Source organism: Equus quagga, chromosome 12, assembly GCF_021613505.1.
Source record: "Equus quagga isolate Etosha38 chromosome 12, UCLA_HA_Equagga_1.0, whole genome shotgun sequence".
Classification (NCBI taxonomy): domain Eukaryota; kingdom Metazoa; phylum Chordata; class Mammalia; order Perissodactyla; family Equidae; genus Equus; species Equus quagga.
The window spans coordinates 83,238,216-83,245,526 of record NC_060278.1 but is presented as its reverse complement, the minus strand read 5'-3'; positions in this window follow the sequence as shown (position 1 = coordinate 83,245,526).

Below are 7,311 nucleotides of genomic sequence, written 5' to 3'. Positions count from 1 at the left end.
TCTGGAAGCAGCTGAGTTCTGACCAGTTTCATAGATAGGCCAACCTCCTCTTTCTTCTTTGTAAGTTCAGAATAATATAGCCAGAATTGGAAACCTATATGCTTACAGAAATACTTAATTATAGCTAAGTAATATTTTTAACTTAGCTGACTTGAATGTATAGTGTTTACCATTTCCCTGACTTGAATGTTGCATTTAAAGAACATTTTTTAAACACTATATGCCTTCAAGAAACATTCAAGGATGTGTTCTAAAAGGCTATTTTATATTGGATTATTTACTTAAATTTTATGGGGTTACTTAATAATTAACACTTTATTTCCCCACAGACAATAATTTATTTGATTCTAATGCATTCTAATGTCATGGTTTTTAATCTAATATCTTAATTGAAGAGTTATAAAATTCATCTTTGTTTTAAATTGTCTTAGTGGCTTTTAGTCTATTTATAGTTCATTTCACCTTTTTATTTACTATTTAATGATTATTATAACCACCATTCATGTGTCAGCAAAACTAACTCTGCTTCTTATGTTAAAAAAAATTAACAGACAGTTATTCAGCATTTTGTCTACAGCTACAATTCAAGTAAAAGTCATGAAAATGTTCTTTTATGTGGTGTTTAGTGAGCATTTTTTACATTAAAACTGCTGTTTTTCTTTTTCTTAGTTGAAGTTTTAGTTAGGAAATTTTCATAGAATGCCTTGTGAACTCCATAGTATACTGTAAAATGAAGCCTATGGTACTCTCTAAAATACTGTTGTATCTGGAATTATGCTATAAAATAAATTCTAAATGGCCTCTTTGAATGTATTAACCATATGATTTAAATATCAAAATTGCCTTTTTAAAAATTTCTTTTATTTTTTAAATTAACATACAGACAATTTGACTTTTTTATTTTGGTGCACAGTTCTCTGAATTTTAACACACATATAGATTTCTGTAACCACCACCACACTCAGGACATCAACAGTAACATCATCCAAAAAAACTCCCTGTGTCACACCCTTCTCCCACTCTAACTCCTGGCAACCCCTCTCTTCTGCATGACTCTAGTTTTGTCTTTCTAAGAATGTCATATAAATGGAATCATATACTATGTAAGCTTTTTGAGACTGGCTTCTTTCACTCGGTATAATGTCTTTGAGATTTGTCCCAAGTTATTCCCTGTATCAGTGGTTTGATCCTTTATATTGCTGAGTAGTATTCTGTTGTCTGGATATACCAAATTTATTTATCCATTTACCCCCAGAAGGATATTCAATTGGTTTCCAATTTTGACAATTATAAGTAGAGCTGCTTCATACCCTTATGTACAGTTTTTGTGTGAATAAAAGTTGTGATTACTTTAGGGTAAACATCTAGGAGTAACGTTGCTGGCTTATATGGCAAGCGCATGTTTAACTTTATAAGAAATTACCAAACTATTTTCCAGAGTGAATGTACCTTTTTGCACTCCCATTGGCAGTGTATAAGACTTCCAGTTGACTTTTTGTTTTGCGATAATTCTAGGTTCACATGCAGTTGTAAGAAATAATACAGAGAGATCTTATATATCCCTGCACCCAGTTTCCCCAGTCTTGCATAATTGTAGTACAATCACAGCAAGTTGACGCTGGTACAGTCCACTCACCTTATTCGTGTTTCACCAGGTTCACAGGCACTCATTTTTGTGTGTGGATTTAGTTCTATGCAGTTTTCCTACATATGTAGCTTCATGTGACTACCTCCACAGTCAAGAAACACAGCAGTTCCATCACAAGGACAGTTGTGCTGCCCTTTTGTAGCCACGGCCACCTCCCTCTCTACCCTACTCCCGGGCCCCTGACAACCACTAATCTGTTCTCCATCTCTATACTTTTGCCATTAATACAATTAACTTTGTATCCCGCGACCTTGCTAAACTCACAAATTAGTTCTAGGAGTTCGTTTTTTTGTAGATTCCTTGGGATTTTCCTATGCAATCTTGTTGTCAACAAATAGGGACAGTTTCATTTCTTTGCAATCTGTTCCCAATTCGAGGAGGGAAGCATTCATTCTTTCACCGTTGAGTATGACGTTAGCCATAGTTGGTTTTGTATATGTGTGTGAGTGTGCATGTATCTGTGTGTGTAGGTAATTTTTATCTGCGGATATTCCTTTCTATTCCTAGTTTGCTAAGAGTTTTCTTTTAAAATCATGAATGGATGTTAAATTTTGTTAAATGCTTTTTCTGCATTGATTGATTGGACCATGAGATTTTTCTTTAGATTATTAATATGGTGAATTACACCAACTGATCTTTGAATTTTTAACCAGCTTTGCATTTCCAGAATAAACTTTACTTGGTCATGATGTATTATTCCTTTTATGTATTGCTGGATTCAATTTGCTAATATATTTTAACAGCTTTATTGAGACATAACTCACATACCATAAAATTCACCCTTTTAAAAGTGTTCAATTCATGATTTTTGGTATATTCATAGTGTCATGCAACCATCACCATTATCTAATTTTTAAAACATTTTCATCACCCAAAAAGAAACCCCATACTCATTAGCAGTCACTCCCCATTCCTTCCTTCCCCACAACTCTTGGCAACCACTAATCCACTTTCTGTCTCTCATACAATATATGGCCTTCTGTGTCTGGCTTTTTTCACTTAGCATAATGTTTTCAAGTTTATCCATGTTGTAACATGTATCTGTACTCGATTCCTTTTAATGGCCAAATTAATATTCCATTATATGGATATACATTTTGTTTGTCCATTCATCAGTTGTTAGACATGTAGGTTTTTCTGCTTTTTGACTATTTGAATAATGCTGCTGTGAACGTAGGTGTATACATTTTTGTGTATACATGTTTTCATCTTTCTTGGATATATACCTAGGAGTAGAATTGCTGGGTCATATGATAACTCTATGTTTAACTTTTTGAGGAACTGTCAAGCTGTTTTCCAAAGTAGCTGTACTATTTTACATTTCCACCAGCAATATGAGAGTTCCAGTTTCTCTACATGCTTGCCAACACTTATTGTCCCTTTTTGACTATCGCTATCCTAGTGAGTCTGAAGTGATATCTCCTGGTTTTGATTTACATTCCCTAATAACTAATGATGCTGAGCATCTCTTCACATGGATTTGCTTATATTTTGTTTAGGATTTTTGCATCTGCGTTCATGAGGAATATTGGTCTGTATTTGTCTTCTCTTGTACTGTCTTTTTCTGGTTTTGGTATCAGGGTAATAATGGCCTCATAAAATAACTTGGAAAGTGTTTCTTCCTATTTTATTTTTCTGGAAGAGACTGTGTAAACTGGTGTTATTTCTTTTTTAAATGTTTGGTAGAATTCACCCATGAAACCCTCTGGATCTGGAGATTTATATTTCGGAAGGTTTTAAATTATGAATTCAATTTTTAAAATAGTTGTAGGGCTATTCAGTTATCTATTTCATTTTGGGTGAGTTTTTGTAGTTTGTGGTCTTCAAAGAATTGTTCCATTTCATCTAAATTGGTGATTATGTGTGTGGAGTTGTTTGGAGTATTCTCCTATTATCCTTCTAATGTCTGCGGGGTCCATAGTAATAACCCCTTTCATCCAAATACTGTTAATTTGTGTCTTCTCTCTCTTTTTCTTTTCAGTTGTACTAGAGGATAATTAATTTCATCGATCTTTTCAAGGAACCCGCTTTTGGTTTCATTGATTTTCTCCTTTGTTTTTCTCTTTTCAATTTCATTGATTCTCCTCTGATATTTATTTCCTTTCTTCGGCTTGTTTTGAGTTTATTTTGCTCTTATTTTTCTAGTTTTATTAAGGTGGAAGCTTAATTGATTTGAGACCTTCCTTCTTTTCTAATATAAATTCTCAATAGTATATTTTCCCCTCCAAGCACTGCTTTAGCTGCATTGCACAAATTTTGATATGTTGTATTTTCACTTTTGTTCAGTTCAAAATATTTTCTAATTTCCCTTAAGACTTCCTCTTTGATCTGTGGGTTATTTAGAAGTATGTTGTTCATTTCCAAGGGAGATTTTCCTGTTATCTTTCTGTAATCCATTTCTAGTCTAATTCGTTGTGGTCAGAGAACATACTTTAAATGATCTTGGTTCTTTTACATTTTTTAAGATTTGTTTTATGACCTAGCGTAGGGTCTGTCTTGGTGGATGTTCCAGGGCCCTTGACTCTATCATGCAGCTGTTAGGTGGGGTGTTCTATAAATGTCAGCTGGACCTAGTTGGTTGAGAGTGTTCAGTTTTTCTGTACCCTTGCTTATTTTCTGTCTGCTACTTCTACTGATTACTGAGAGGGGAGTGTTCATGGCTGCAGCTATAACTGTGAATCTGTCTCTCTCTCCTTTCAGTTCTGAGAGTTGTTGCTGTGTGTGTTTTGAATCTCTTTTATTAGATGCATACATTTACAATTACTATGTCTTCCTGGTGAAGTGACCCTTTTATTATTGTGGAATGATTCTCTTTATTCCTGGTAATTTTCTTTGCTCTGAAGTCTACTTTTTCTCACATTAAGCCGTTCCAGCTTTCCTTTGATTAGTATTTACATGGTATATCTTTTTCCACCTTTTACTTTTAGCCTACCTATATCATTATATTTAAAGTGAGTTTCCTGTAGATAGCATCTAATTCACTTTTTAATCCATTCTGATAATCTGTTTTAATTTATGTATTTAAACCATTTACATTTAATGTAAATATTGATATATTTGGATTTAGATCTACCATTTTATTATTTGTTTCTTGTTTGTTCCTTCTTTTTTTCATTCCTCTGTTTCCCTCTTTCTTGTCTTCTTTTGGAATATTTGAATTTTTTTAGAATTCCATTTTAATTTATCTATTAGGGTTGTTTTTTTTTTACTATATCTTTTGTTATAGATATTTTTAAATGGTTGCTTTAAGAATACAAAATACACACAACTCTATTTTTTTCTTTTAAGATTGGCACCTGAGCTAACAACGTTGCCAATCTTTTTTTTTTTTTCTGCTTTTTTCTCCTCAAATCCCCCAGTATATAATTGTATATTTTATTTAGCTGTGAGTCCTTCTAGTTGTGGCATGTGGGACGCCGCCTCAACTCGGCCTGACGAGCAGTGCCATGTCTGCACCCAGGATTCGAACCGGCAAAACCCTGGGCCACTGAAGCAGAACTGCAAACTTAATCATTGGGTCACCGGGCCAGCCCCCCATACTTAACTCTTTATACTCCACTTAGAATCAATATTTTACCACTTGAAGTGGATGTGGAAACTTTGTACCATGTAAGTCCCTTCACACCCCTCCTTTATGTTGTAATTGTCCTATGCCTTACACCTACAAACATTGAAACCCCATCAGACAACGTGACAACTTTTGCTTTCAACTGTCAAACATATTTTGAAGAATTTAAGAGGACAAGAATAGTCTTAAATCACCCAGATATTTACCATTTTTATTGCCCTTCCTTCCTTCCTTATGTTCCAAATTTCCTTGTAATATAATTTCCTTTCTGTCTGAAGAATTTTCTTTAGCAGTTCTTTCAGAGCGGGTCTGCGGGCAATGAATTGTCTTAGTTTCCTTTATCTGAGAAAGTATTAATATAACTTTCGTTCCTGAAGGATGTTTTCACTGGGTACAGAATCTGCTTCCCTGCTCTTTTCTTTTAGCTGTTTAAAAATTTTGTTCCATTTTTCTCCTCCTCTCCATGGTTTCGGTTGAGAAATCCACAGTTATTAAAATCATTCCTGTATAATTAACACACCATTTTTCTCTGATTGCTTTCACGGTGTTTTCTTTGTTTTTAGTTTTCAATAGTAACTGAAAATTATTACTTTTCTATTATTATCATTATTGTTATTTGGTTTATCCTCTTTGGGGTTCACCAGAAAGCTGGAGCTTGGAGCTCTGTTTGCTCTGTTTGGCTGCCTTCTTCCCACAGTCGCACCTGCACCTGGAGTCAAATGGTGGGAGGACAGAAAGAGACAAAAAACAGCAGAGGCTCGCCCTCTCAGGATGACAGCTACTCTGATTGGAGAAGTTCCTCCCTTAGAGTTTTAGGCACCTGGGGGTCCCTGCTGTCACAGCCACCACTGCAGGACTGCCTGGGGGCTGAGTCATGAGCTGATGCAGAAAAGGTTAAAAAAGAAAAGAAAAATATTTCCCCCACTCACCCTGAGCATTAGGGATCTCCCTTCCTGATTCAGAACTAGGGAGATTCCTTGGGTGCTCTCTCTGTGTCGATTCCCCCATTCCAGATTTTGGGCCGCCTTGAGACCAGACCAGGGGATACCAGGAGAAACAAAAGTGGTAAAGTCAGTTCAGGGGTACGTCAAATGCTGGCCTCTTCCCCAGTTTGCCTGCTAGCATTTCTCTTCAGCCCCCAAGTAGCTGCTGCACGCATGTCGTTCAGGTTTTATCAGTGCATTCAGTGGCAGGAGTGTGCTGACCCACAACAGGAACCCAAATTGCTTTTGAAACTACACAAATCTAAGTATTTCCCAATTAGTACAAAACAAAACTACAAATTTCTTTAGAATAATTTTGTTTTATGCTTAAAATCCTCATTTGTTGCCATTTACATTATAACTAAACACTGGCTCTGTTCTCCATCACATGCTTTATGATGCTGAGGAGAGAATTCTTCACTAGCTAACACCATTCCAGATGGAAGTAATGTGGGTGGAGGTGCTCTCTTGTTTGGGAGAAATACCTTGTGGAGATTTCTGGGAAATGTAGTCTTCTCAGTGCCAAGCAAAAAAACATGGGGGACAGAAAACCAGGTTTTTTAAATGAGGATCTCAGCAATTATCTCCTGATAAACAGGAACTACATGGCTTCCTTCGCTTTTGCTTTAAGTGTAAAGAAGTCACTTATGTAGTTTAAGTGGGCCTTAGGGCAGATAAAACATTTCATCAATTAACTTGCTAATACAGCATTAGTTTTTTTTGTACAGCAGGTCTCATTTCATATGGCTTTTTCAACTATAGTTTCCTATTCCTGCTACAATTACTCTGCCATGTTTTTCCGCAAAGCATAATATAATGATGGACATCCGATAGGAGAATTCAAATTAATTGAATAGAGGGAAAAATATAACCAATGCCAAAAAATTCTATGGGCATTTGTTGCAAAATTACAGGCATTGTTATAGGGTGATGGATTTGCCACAAATCAAAGCTACAGAGGGGCCGGCCTGGTGGTGCAGCGGTTAAGTTCAAACGTTCAGCTTCTCCATGGCCTGGGGTTCGCCGGTTCAGATCCCGGGTGCGGACATGGCACCGCTTGGCACGCCATGCTGTGGTAGGTGTCCCACATATAAAGTAGAGGAAGATGGGCA